Source organism: Rhinatrema bivittatum, chromosome 7 (assembly GCF_901001135.1).
Source record: "Rhinatrema bivittatum chromosome 7, aRhiBiv1.1, whole genome shotgun sequence".
NCBI classification, from domain to species: domain Eukaryota; kingdom Metazoa; phylum Chordata; class Amphibia; order Gymnophiona; family Rhinatrematidae; genus Rhinatrema; species Rhinatrema bivittatum.
The window spans coordinates 191,600,736-191,613,023 of record NC_042621.1 but is presented as its reverse complement, the minus strand read 5'-3'; the positions used below and the strand labels follow the sequence as shown (position 1 = coordinate 191,613,023).

General features: G+C 41.3%; 1 protein-coding gene and 1 non-coding gene across 9 annotated transcripts in view; both read right to left on the bottom strand.

Moving 5' to 3' along the window:
* Nucleotides 1–12,288, bottom strand: part of HERC4 (HECT and RLD domain containing E3 ubiquitin protein ligase 4) — a 280,806-nt gene that overhangs the window by 18,436 nt on the left and 250,082 nt on the right. The window lies entirely within an intron of this gene.
* LOC115096306 lies at nucleotides 10,549–10,728 on the bottom strand. The gene has a single exon (XR_003858037.1).

Below are 12,288 nucleotides of genomic sequence, written 5' to 3'. Positions count from 1 at the left end.
TAAAAGAGTCTTCCTTGTATAAAGCTTTGCCTGAGCTTCATTCCTTCCCAAGCTGAAAACCAAAACTAAAGAAAATACATCCTGCCTTACCAAACCTGTACAGCACCCCCACCCCCAAATTTAGCAATTGTTAGTACTGCAACTAAATTTCTTTCATAGAACTATGACAGCAGAAAATGACCATATGGCCTATTTCAGTCTGCCTACTATATATATATACTATGGGTGTAGTATATATATTATATTATATATATAGATAGATAGAAAAAAAAATCAGGCAATATGTGAATCATACGAAGTGCTCAACAAAGAGGCCAAAAAACCATTCCAAAGGAATGAGATAAAAGAGCACTAATGTAAATGATAACGAATCTTATTATTTATTTATTTTATTTATTTGTTTTTCTATACCAACATTCTATTCAAAATTTCACATCGGTTTACACATAACAGAATTGTCTCCAAGTAAACTACGAAGACAGAATAAGGTAAAACATACTAAATAAAATTAAATATAATATTAAAATCAATAATTTAAAAAAATCAAACCTATATAAACAAGAGAACCAATTATTAAAAAAAAATCAATCTTTATTATCTGTTTTGATACAATTAAAATAAATTAGCACTTTTATACTAACTGTGCTATAAAAGAACAACCATACGTATTATCCCTATATACATGTATTCATCTATTAAACATCTATTATCCCTATATACATGTATTCATCTATTAAACATATTAACCATACGTATTATCCCTATATACATGTATTCATCTATTAAACAAATAAACATGAAACCAGTCCCTGTCTATACAAATCTTACTTACCGTAGTAAATGTCTGCTAAATGTTATAAAATATGATGAGTGTTTATTTGCCAAAAACCATAAATAAGAGAGAGAGAGAGAGAGATATGAGGTCTCTTTTCAACAAGCCTGTTGGTTGACAAGTTATCTAGCTACAGTTAGCCAGATAACTTGTACCATATATTCAGCTGGATAAACGTACAGCTATATAATACTAGCTTAAAGTTATCTGGCTACATGCAGCTGGATAATAAAAAATCTTAACCGGTAATGTTTGAATATATCTTCAAAAGAGATCTGGATAAGAAGCAGTGCTATTAACAACCCAAAAATATTAAGATATTTACAGCCCGATTTTAAAAACCACACGCATAAAATCCGGAGTTTATGCGCGTGGCCAGGCTTTGCGCGTGCCGCACCCATTTTAAAATGGGTTCGGTACGCGCAGAAGAGCTGGGCCTATCAAAAGGGGCAGGCCAGAGAGCATAATCTGAGTGGGGAGGGGGCCAGTGGCCTAAATTGGAGCGGACTGGGAGGGAACTGGGAAAAAGGCAGATCGCGTTGCTGCACATAATTTACAAAATCCCCCCCCCCCAGCACGGAAGAGCCCACCTGCCCGCACATGTGTGTGTGGATGTTAAAATCCAGTGTGCTTGTGCGTGTGGATTTTAACATGTGCGCACCAACTCGCGCATGTTATAAAATAGCTGCATCCATGGGTCTTAAAATCGACCCTTAAGAGTACAAATACAGCCGCTCACTGGTAGTGCAACCACTGAGCGGCTGTGATTCAAAGCGCCAGGACGAGGATCTGGGTACCTTGCTCTTGGGTGACATTTTGGGGGGGTTCTGGGGGCATCCAGGGGTGGGGGGAGCAGGCAGTTTTGTATAAGCAGCCTGCAAGTGGGTGAGTCGGAGGGGGCCAAATACATATTTTATGACTGAATGGGTAGAAAGTGGGGAGCGGGAATGGGGAGTCCTGACCTCCCCCCCCCCTTTTTTTGTCTTTTTTAATTATTCTGGGGAAGGTGGGGTGGTAGAGGAGTGGCCCAGCGGAACCTGAAGATATTTTATTATGAATATTGAAGATTGGGACAGAGGACCTTTAATATCTTTACTTTTTTGGGCTGTTAATAGCACCGCTTCTTATCTGGATATCTTTTGAAGATATCTGGATATCTTTTGAATCTTTTGAATATGGACTTCATATATCTATCTATCTATCTCTATATATATATATCTAATCTATATCTATCTATCTATCTCTATATATATATATATATATATATATATATATATATATATTTACACGCATGCACATATAGTGGTTACAAAAAATCTTTCAAAACCAAAAAGTCAATAATCAATTTATATATATATATATTTCAAAAAAATATATTGCACAAAAATTTATATAAACAGACTTTATGGCATGCAAATGCCACAATATAGAAAACACATGCAACCCTATAAAAACATAAAACAAATTGGATGAAAGAAAAGTCCACTGATCTAACTTAAAAAACTGGAAAAATCTTGAGTTTCCATAAATATCCCTGGGGGCACATGCCCTCAAGGCAGAGTTGTTTTTTTAACCAATATAAGCATAAGTGCAATGCAACTGAAGATTTGATGAGATCTAAAATATGAATATAATCCACCATCAAAAGATCTCAATTAGCTGAAAAACGTCGTCTCATGAATGATGGAGTAAAGTTCAACATATCCTGCAAGGAATTATGCTTAACCAAGTTTTTATTGATTTTAATGCTGAAGATCCTTTGATGGTTAAATCTCGCTGGAAATCCTCTGACAGTTAAGCCCCAGCATAGTCCATGATTTGCCTTATAAAGGGCTGACTCATGGAGAATAGTCTAAAAGAGGAGGTTTTGGATATATTGAGGGCTGGGGGCAGTGTATGGAATAATAAAAGACTATACAGTAGAGATGGTCTACATCTGTCTGTGGCATGAAAAAGGATTGTAACTGAGAAACGAAGAACATATATCATCAGGAGTTTAAACTAGAGGATGAAGGTAGTAGAAGGAAGTCAATGGAATTGGAATGTCACCCCCAACAAATACAAAGTGAGTGGAGAAAAGAACAAAATTGGTCCACTCTTAAGCATAATAGAAAAAAGATGCCCAGGAATAGCAGAAAGCCAAGGGAGAAAAACTGGAAAGCGATGTTCACAAATGCTCATAATCTCTGCTACAAAACTCCAGATCTGCAGATCCTAATGGTGAAGGTGGACTTGGATATTGTTGCTATTTCAAAGATGTGGTCCAGTGAGTGTCATGAATGGGATATGGCCATCCTGGGCTATAATTGTTGAGGAAGGATAGATGGGACCGAAAGGGGGAGCAGTAGCTCTTTATGTCAAAAGCAATATTCTAGGAACAGACATGCAGGGGGTATAGAGAAAGGAGGAAGCACCATGGGCCATCTTAAGAAAAAAAAAGAAAAAGATGATGGTACATCCATTTACACTGGCCTCAAATCAGACAGAACTAGACAGGAATCTGACCAAAGACATCTAAAAGGTGGGAAGGAAGGGGGAAGTGTTGCTTGTTGGATATTTTTTTTCCCCAAAATATTTTTTATTGGAAAGAGATATCTGCACATAATGAATATCCAAATATCATAAACAGTCAGAAAAAGAAATTCCATGAACAGTGAGTGCACTGGGACAGCACATAAATCATATATAAACCCATAACATCTTGCCCCCTTTAGTGAGCGTTCTTCATGGTTACCTTTCCCAAGAAGTACGTAAGGCCTGCAACACCCTTCCCTTCAATTTTCTTCTTTATTCCCTTACTTACACATTCATTCCTCACAGATAAACTACACTCAGACAACCACACATTGCAAGTCTTTCCCCTTCCTAGAACCTTCTCTTAATTCACAACACCCCTAACGCTGCCATCCCTGCTTTTCCGCTTCCAGTGTGGAAATATAACAAGGGGCCCTGTAGGCACACCACAGGCATACATGAAAAACAAATGAACTTTAGACTGGACTGATAACATTAATCATGCAAAATAAGCATGCAAATTAGCTCACCTCCTCCTTAAATGACCTTTTAAATCCCACTCCAATTTGTAGAATACCCCATAAATGATACTCTGTTCCGGAAATCCATCGGTAAGTGTTCAAACAAAATCTCCCATGCGGCACAGTATGCCTCAGCAGCCTTGCGTTTATCTGATTTAGAGTCCAGCCATTCCATCTGCATCACCAAAACAATTTTAAGGAGCCAGGAATCAAATGCAGGGACTGCCTCTCCTGTCCAAAAAGTTAGGATACAGTTGCAATGCAGCAAAAGACCCTCCCACCCACCACGAGGTTATGCATGAGCTTATGCATATTATCAGCTGGGAAGTATAAGACAGGGGGGCAAAGAAAAAAAGGCAAGCAATGGACCCCTTGGGAGAGCGATCCTGAAACCAAAAGGAGGAACGGATCCCCCTGGGAGAGTGAGCCCTGAAAGAAAAGAGGCAAGCTGCGGACTCCCGGAGGAAGAGGCGGCAGAAACCCTGACTGCAAACCTGGGGAGAAAACCCAGACAGCGAGAACCTGTGCTGAGGTGTCCCTGGAAGGGAAAGGGGGGCCAAAGGCAGACCAGCCTCTCCCTGCTATTGAGAAAGGAGAAGACTAGGTGTGGCCAGGTGATCGGAGAGAGGAGACCCCCGCTCAGGTGTGAAGAGTGACACGGAGTCATAGATGAGGAAGGGTGAGAACCAATCCAGACAGCCGGCAAGCACCAGAGATAGAAACTAGCCTCCTTCCTGCACAGCCTGCCCCCTCTGCCAGCACCAAGCCCAGGAAGCAAGCCTCTCCCCTGCCCACATTCTCCAGCCCTCCAGCCGGAACCTGCTTCAGAGGTGAACAGAGGTATTGCCTGAAGCTGGAATCAGGGGTAAGTTAGCCACAGGTATTAATATCTTAAGCAGGCTAAAGTTTATGGCATGTTTTGTTACCACCCATGATACAGAACTTTCTTTAAGGAAAACTGGTGCTTAGTGGCCAGGGTGTTAGAGATAGGAATTGTTATTTTCCAAATGCTATGTCCTGCCAAATCTGATAAATAAAAGTCTACTTCTGAGGAGAATTTTCCCTGAGTTAGGATCGCAAGTAAGGTGGGAGGGCAGCTGGCAGTGTCTTGTCGCAAACAGATCCCTGCACCCCTAAACCTGCCTACAGGACGAAAGGAGCCCTCCTTCTTTAGCACAACAAAATTAATGGAATATCGGCTCGTGTTTTCTTGAGACATGGGTACTAGAACCACAGCCCTCAGACTGAGGAGCCTTGACAGTGTATACCTCACTGCCTGCTTCTTCTGTGGGGAGTGGCAGGGAGACACAATGAACACGTCCTGAGGATCTCCAGCGCATATCCTTCTCGTATTACCTCCAGGACCCACTGATCAAATGTGATCTCAACCCACATCTGATAAAAGAGAGCCCCCCCCCCCCCCCCATCTTCTGTTCCCAGGGGTGGGTTGGCAAACCTTCATTGGGAGGCTCGGGAGTTTCCATTATCTGAGCCTTGCTTGAAGCTATCTGGGATGAAAGAACTGAGACCTGCCAAAAGGAGGAGTCCTCTGAAAGGTCACCCCCTCTGTAGAGACAGAACTGCTTGGAACCCCTGAGACGATTCCTCATACCAAAGGGGTGCTGCAACTGCTTCTTATCCTTCGGCAACAGAGGATTCACCCCACTTACTGGCCAGTTTCTCCAACTTGCCCCACGCTTTCGCCCCTCCAACCGTCCGACTAGAACAGCTCGCAAAGCAACCCTCTACACCCCCACCCTTAAAATTGCACACCTCACCTCTACTAGGGAGCGAGCCATCTCCATCGCAGGCCCCACTCTCTGGAACACTCTGCCCCTAGAGCTCCGTTTGGAAGCCTGCACCCAAAAATTCAAAAAAGGGCTACAGACTTGGCTCTTTAAACAAGCATACCCGGACTTGGACCCCTCGTAGTCCCTACCTGCTCATTCTTTTCTCCCCCCCCCACCCCCCTTCTCTTTGACACCCTTTGCCCTCCCTCCCTGCACGTTTTTACCTTGGCCATGTGTTACTTTGTTTCATTTGTACAACTTGATATAATTCACGACTGCCTTCATCCCGCCCTCTCCCCGTCATGTTATTGCATCCTCTGCTAGTTTGTACATAGTGCTACCTTGTATATAAGCAGTGCTTATTACCTTTATTGTAAATTTGTATATTATGCGCATTACTAGTTCACTACCTTCGCTCTTTTACCGCAATGTTCTGTTCATTTGTTAGTTACTTCCTGTCCTTTTTTTTCACCCTCTCTCCACAGAGCATATTGATTCCTCACTGCTCCCCTTTCCCCTACCCTTGTTATATTGTATTTTCTCTTCAGTTTTATGTAAACCGATATGATGTACCCTTGAATATCGGTATAGAAAAACTAATAAATAAATAAACAAGAGTGAGTCTTTAAAAGGCAATTTCATAAGATTTATTTATTTAAGCATTTTATATATGGTCATTCCAAAAGAAGATCACAACGGTTTACGAAAGCGACATTCATATTATAGGTCAACCAAATACTTAAAACACAGTTGTCTTAGGACACTTTATATCGCCCATTTCTCATTAATTCTTCTAACATTGACTACGTGTTTTAATACTGTAGTTCTCTGCATATTGATATACTATGTTAGATCGTATACATTTTTGAAAAGCCAGGTTTTCAGCTCATGTTTTAATCTCTTTCTTTCTGTTAACAGGCTTAAACATCTCTGGTAGAGAATTCTACAGCTTGGGGCCTGTTATGGAAAACATTCGGTCTCTTATTTGCGTTAGATGTGTACTTCGTGTTGTAGGCACAGTTAATAGTCCTTTATTTTGCGATCTTAGTGCTTGCTGTGGTGTGTATGGTTGAGATTCACACTTATTAAGCTGGAGTTTCTGTCGATGATGTTAAAAATTAGTGTTAGTACTTTATAACGGTTTAGCTTTGGAGGTCGCATCGGCCAACCAATTTTTCAGCCATAACTGATGTCTGGCTTGCTATTACCGAAGCCACTCCCTCTGGCTGAGGTGCGGTCCAAATTGTAGCCTACATCTACTAAAAAGGTGACAGTGGTTTCCATAACTGCCCTGGCATTCACCCCAGAGTCATCAACCTCCTGAGAGAGAAGCAAACCACTAAGGAATAATAGGAAGCTATCTGCAGTGTCATTGCCACTGCTTCAAATGTTTGCTTAAAGATGGCCTCAATCCTTTTATCATGTACATCCTTCAAGACTGCTCCTCCCTCCATGGTCCCACTTCACAAAAATGGGTGCAGAGACAAGGCTGGCAACTACAGGTCGGTTAGTTTTACTTCAGTGATGGGACAATTAATGGAGATGCTGCTGAAGGTCAGGATAATCAACTATCTGCAGTCCAATGGGTTGCAGAATCTGAGGCAACACGATTTAGCAGGAAGGTCGTGTCAAACAAATGTAACATTTATTTTATTTAGAAACTTTTCTATACCGTCGTTCAATAAATTAACCATCACAATGGTTCACATAAAGGCACATATAGTAATAGAAATTAATTAGGATAGCTAAAACATTATAGACGTGCCAAAAATATGCAGTAACAGGATTCTTTCAATATAAAACTGTTAATTATTGATTTTATTAGGCTGAGGTTACTATTGCAGTTCATCTATAAAGAGAATAATCTTAAGTGTATTTAAAGGTGGGAAAGAAAAGAAATTTAAAAACTACTATTCGGTGCCGGGTTTTGCTATTATTTGCTCTCTTCATTCTCTTTGTAAAAAGCCTGTTTAAAGAGTTAAGTTTTAAGGCTTACTCTGAAAAGTTTGAAGTTTTTCTGCAGTCTTATCTTCAGAGGCATTGAATTCCATAATGTGGGTCCTGCCAACGATAGTGCTCCCTCCCTTACTTGTGTGAGTCTAGCAGATTTAACCGAGGGGATAGTAGTGCTTTGTTAGCTGATCTTAGATTTCTGTGTGGAACATGTATACGTAATGCTGTGTTCAGCCATTCCGCTTTTTCGTCATGAATTAATTTATGTATAATGCATAGTGCTTTATATTGTACTCTTTGTTCAATAGGTAGTCAATGAAGTTCTGCAAGTGTTCCAGTAATATGGTCTCTTTTTCTTTTACCTGTCAAAATTCTTGCAGCTGAATTTTGCAAAATTTGAAGAGGTCATGTTGTCACCTGTGGGAGTCCTAAGAACAGGGCGTTGCAATAGTCAGTGCTTGCGAAAATTAGTGCTTGTAAAACTGTTCCTGAGTACCATTAGTTTAGCGTATCCCTCTTTTATTTTCAGTGATATGTGTTGTTTCAGGTTTAGTTCAGAGTCTATTATGATACCTAGATTACGTACCTTTTCTGCTCATTCTACTCTTTGGTTATTGTTAATCGTTATTGTTAAATGGATTCGGTTTATGTTTTTTCGTTCTAAGTGCAGGAATTCAGTTTTATCAATGTTTATCACTAGCTCCATTTGGTTTAATAGCTGTTTGATTATGTCTAGATACATAATGGCTAGTTTGATTGTTTTTTCAATTGTGTCGTCTATGGGTAGGATTAGCTGTATGTCATCAGCATATATATAGTGTATGATTCCAAGGCCTGCTAGCAGGTGACATAACAGGAGGACGTATCAAAGTAGCCCTGATCCTTAAAATGAGAGTCTTTTCTTCACTTACTAAATTCAGTGGATAAGAACTTGAGAAATGCAATCTCTCCCTCTTTCCATACAAAGAGAACCTAATAGCATTTCACAGTTAACTTCTAGGATATTGGGAGGGAAAAACAGTTGCTACTTGGAATTTTACATTTGCAGATCTCTCCTCTGCTATCTGTCCACTTTTTTCCACTCTTCTCAATATTAAGTCAATCTCTGGCAAGTCCTATTGTTTTCAGATTGTATGGAAACACTTTAAAATGCAAGGGTGAATCAGATCTGTTACAAAAAAAAAAGTCCACATATTTATGTCCTGAAACATGCATTACTAAATTCATCAGATGTTTCTGTATGCAACACTTCACATATTGTGAAATGTGCTGTCGCTTCTTGTCCATCCTTGCACGTTGATATATGCCAGGGTCATAGCACTGTCTTGAGTTTATCCTCACGGCCTTCATTTTAATCCACTACTTGGAATGGCAGAAGGATTTGAAGGCTGCTTTCATCTCCAGTACACTGACATCTTGGAGTCTTACGGATAACATATTTCTTGAGCCATATGATTATTCAGGATGGCTCTCCAGTCTTTAAAATTTGTATCCATTGTTATTACTGTCCAAATCTGAGGGGCAATTGAAATCCCACATTTTAAGTTTTCTCCATTTTGCCACCAGGAAAGAGATCTTTTGCCTGCTCCTGCTAATATGATTTTCTGATTCAAATCCTTTGAATTCAGTTCCGTATTTTCAATAAATTCCACTAAAGAGGCCTTAGTTTGATTTTGGCTTATTGGACCAATCCTATTGTTGAGGTCATCAGGTCCAAGAGCAGCAAACATTGCTTTGCTTTAATTGTCTGTCTCTTGTAAGGCAGACACCTCTTGCAAATCTCTACTATTATGCTTCTATTAATGCCGCTGACTTTGAGGCATTGAAGGCGGCTCCCATTGAGTCTTTCTACCAAGCTGGAATCACACTATTCTTTTTCCAATGTATGACTCAGTGTTCCTGCCAGAAATTAATTTTGAATATTTTCCTGCCAATTCTGATTCTGCCCTTATCAGCCAATCATCCAAATATGGTATAACATGAATACCTTTTTTTTCTCAAAACTGTTAAGACTACAGTAAGTTTAGTGAATGTTCTGGAGCTCTGACAAGACTGAAAAAGTAGGGCTGTGTGCTGATAAAACAACACAGAAAATCTTAACTGTTTATGTTGGTTTCCTTTTATTAGAACACCCAAATATGCATCTGTCAGATCTATCGATGTCATAAAATCTCCATTTCTTACTGACATTACTGATTACTGAAAAGCTGTACTTTTAATAATTAGCTGACAAACTTTAGGTCAAACACCGCCCAAAACTCTGCTGAGGAATTTAGCACAAGGACATGATGGCCCTCATTGCTAATGGTTTTGTCACAGTCCTCACCGTGGCTATATTTTTCAGACTGTCTTTTGAAGGTTGAAACAAATCTGCTTTTCACAGGAATTTCTATTGCATTCCTAAGGACACTCTTCCATTATCCATTTGGTTGGTGTTGCATACGCTCACTCCTTCATAACAAAAAGAATCTGCACTGAACAGGACGCTTGCTTCATAAACATTCTGCCTCTAATATAATATTCTTTTGATTACTCCTTTGTTTAGATGAAAATTGCCTCTGGGACTATGTATAAACTCCTTTGCTTAGAATGTGCTCTTTAACCCCCCCCCCTCCCAAAACCCCCCCCCACAAAACATGCTTCCCATTCCATGAAAAGTACTTTTGATTAATTGAAAATGACAGTTATCTATTTCTTCTGTCATGAAGCAAAGATGATGATTTCTGCTAATTTATTTAACAGCACATCCAGATCCTCTCCAATTAATAATGCATCTTCATAAGGAAGTGCAATCTAATTATTTTTGGATGGCTTATCTGATGACCAGTTTCTCTGCCAGAGTGTTCTCTCCCCCCCCCCCCCGATTTATGATCGCATTTAAGAAAAAAAAAATCCTGAATTCACACAATTTAAAAAAAACTCTTTAAAGCTAGAGGGGTTGTGTGTGCAGTATTATACATGACCATCAACGGCTGCTTGAATGCTCACACCTGATACTGCAAGGGCCTTCCCGACAGGAATGTACCCATGGATTAATCTAGGTCAAGGCCAAGCTGCAAGGTACCCGACTGCACCCAGTAAACGAGTACAGCCACACAGGAGCCATTACCCCGACCAAAGTGTTCTCCTTGCTGTATTGGATGCCAAGTCAGTCATTTCTGAAACCAATGTTATGTCATACGTAGTAGGAATGTGAATCGTTTTTTGACGATTTAAAATATCGTCCGATATATTTTAAATCGTCAAAAAATCGTTAGGGCCACGATACAATACCAATTCCCCCGATTTATCGTTAAAAAATCGTAAATCGGGGGAAGGGGGAGGGCAGGAAAACCGGCACACTAAAACCCCCTAAAACCCACCCCCGACCCTTTAAATTAAATCCCCCACCCTCCCGAACCCCCCCCCCCAATGCTTTAAATTACCTGGGGATCCGGCGGTGGTCCAGAACGGTGGCGGTCCGGAACGGCCCCCTCAATAGAATCGTGTTGTCTTCAGCCGGTGCCATTTTTCAAAATGGCCGCCGCAAAATGGCGGCGGCCATAGACAAAAACGATTCGACGGAGGTCGTTCCGGACCCCCGCTGGACTTTTGGCAAGTCTTGTGGGGGTCAGGAGGCCCCCACAAGCTGGCCAAAAGTTTCCTGGGAGTCCAGCGGGGTTCCGGGAGCGATTTCTTGCCGCGAATCGTTTTCGTACGGAAAATGGCGCCGGCAGGAGATCGAGTGCAGGAGGTCGTTCAGCGGCAGTCCGGAACCCCCGCTGAACGACCTCCTGCAGTCGATCTCCTGCCGGCGCCATTTTCCGTACGAAAACGATTCGCGGCAAGAAATCGCTCCTGGAACCCCGCTGGACTCCCAGGAAACTTTTGGCCAGCTTGGGGGGGTCTCCTGACCCCCACAAGACTTGCCAAAAGTCCAGCGGGGGTCCGGAACGACCTCCTCCGTCGAATCGTTTTTGTCTATGGCCGCCGCCATTTTGCGGCGGCCATTTTGAAAAATGGCGCCGGCTGAAGACAACACGATTCTATTGAGGGGACCGTTCCGGACCGCCGCCATTCTGGACCACCGCCAGATCCCCAGGTAATTTAAAGCATTGGGGGGGGGGGGTTCGGGAGGGTGGGGGATTTAATTTAAAGGGTCGGGGTGGGTTTTAGGGGGGTTTAGTGTGCCGGCTCACGATTTTAACGATTTTTCACGATAGTTTACACACCCAAACGGCAACAATACGATTCCCTCCCCCTCCCAGCCGAAATCGATCGTTAAGACGATCGAGGACACGATTCACATCTCTAATACGTAGTATCCGTTACACGATCTGCTGCTTAAAAATCAAATTGTGGTCTGTGTTTTACCACTACATTATTTGCTTGCATCATGGCTAGCTTTCTTACCAAAGCTTTTGAAAAGTTTACCAATGAAAAAGAGATATTCTTTGCTGCTCCTGCATCTCAAAGCTGCTACCAAATGAGCTTGCAAACTGACCAAGCTCCTGATCTTAGTGGTCTCTCACATTCTGATACTTATAAGTACAGGCATTCATATTTGTACATAGGGCTTTATCTTGGGGATACTGAAAATTATGTCTCCTAACTCTAAGCTACTGCATCAGGCATGGATGTGCTTGGGCTGTACATTTTATAGAATAATTTAATTCCAGGTGTGTAATGGCTACACCTT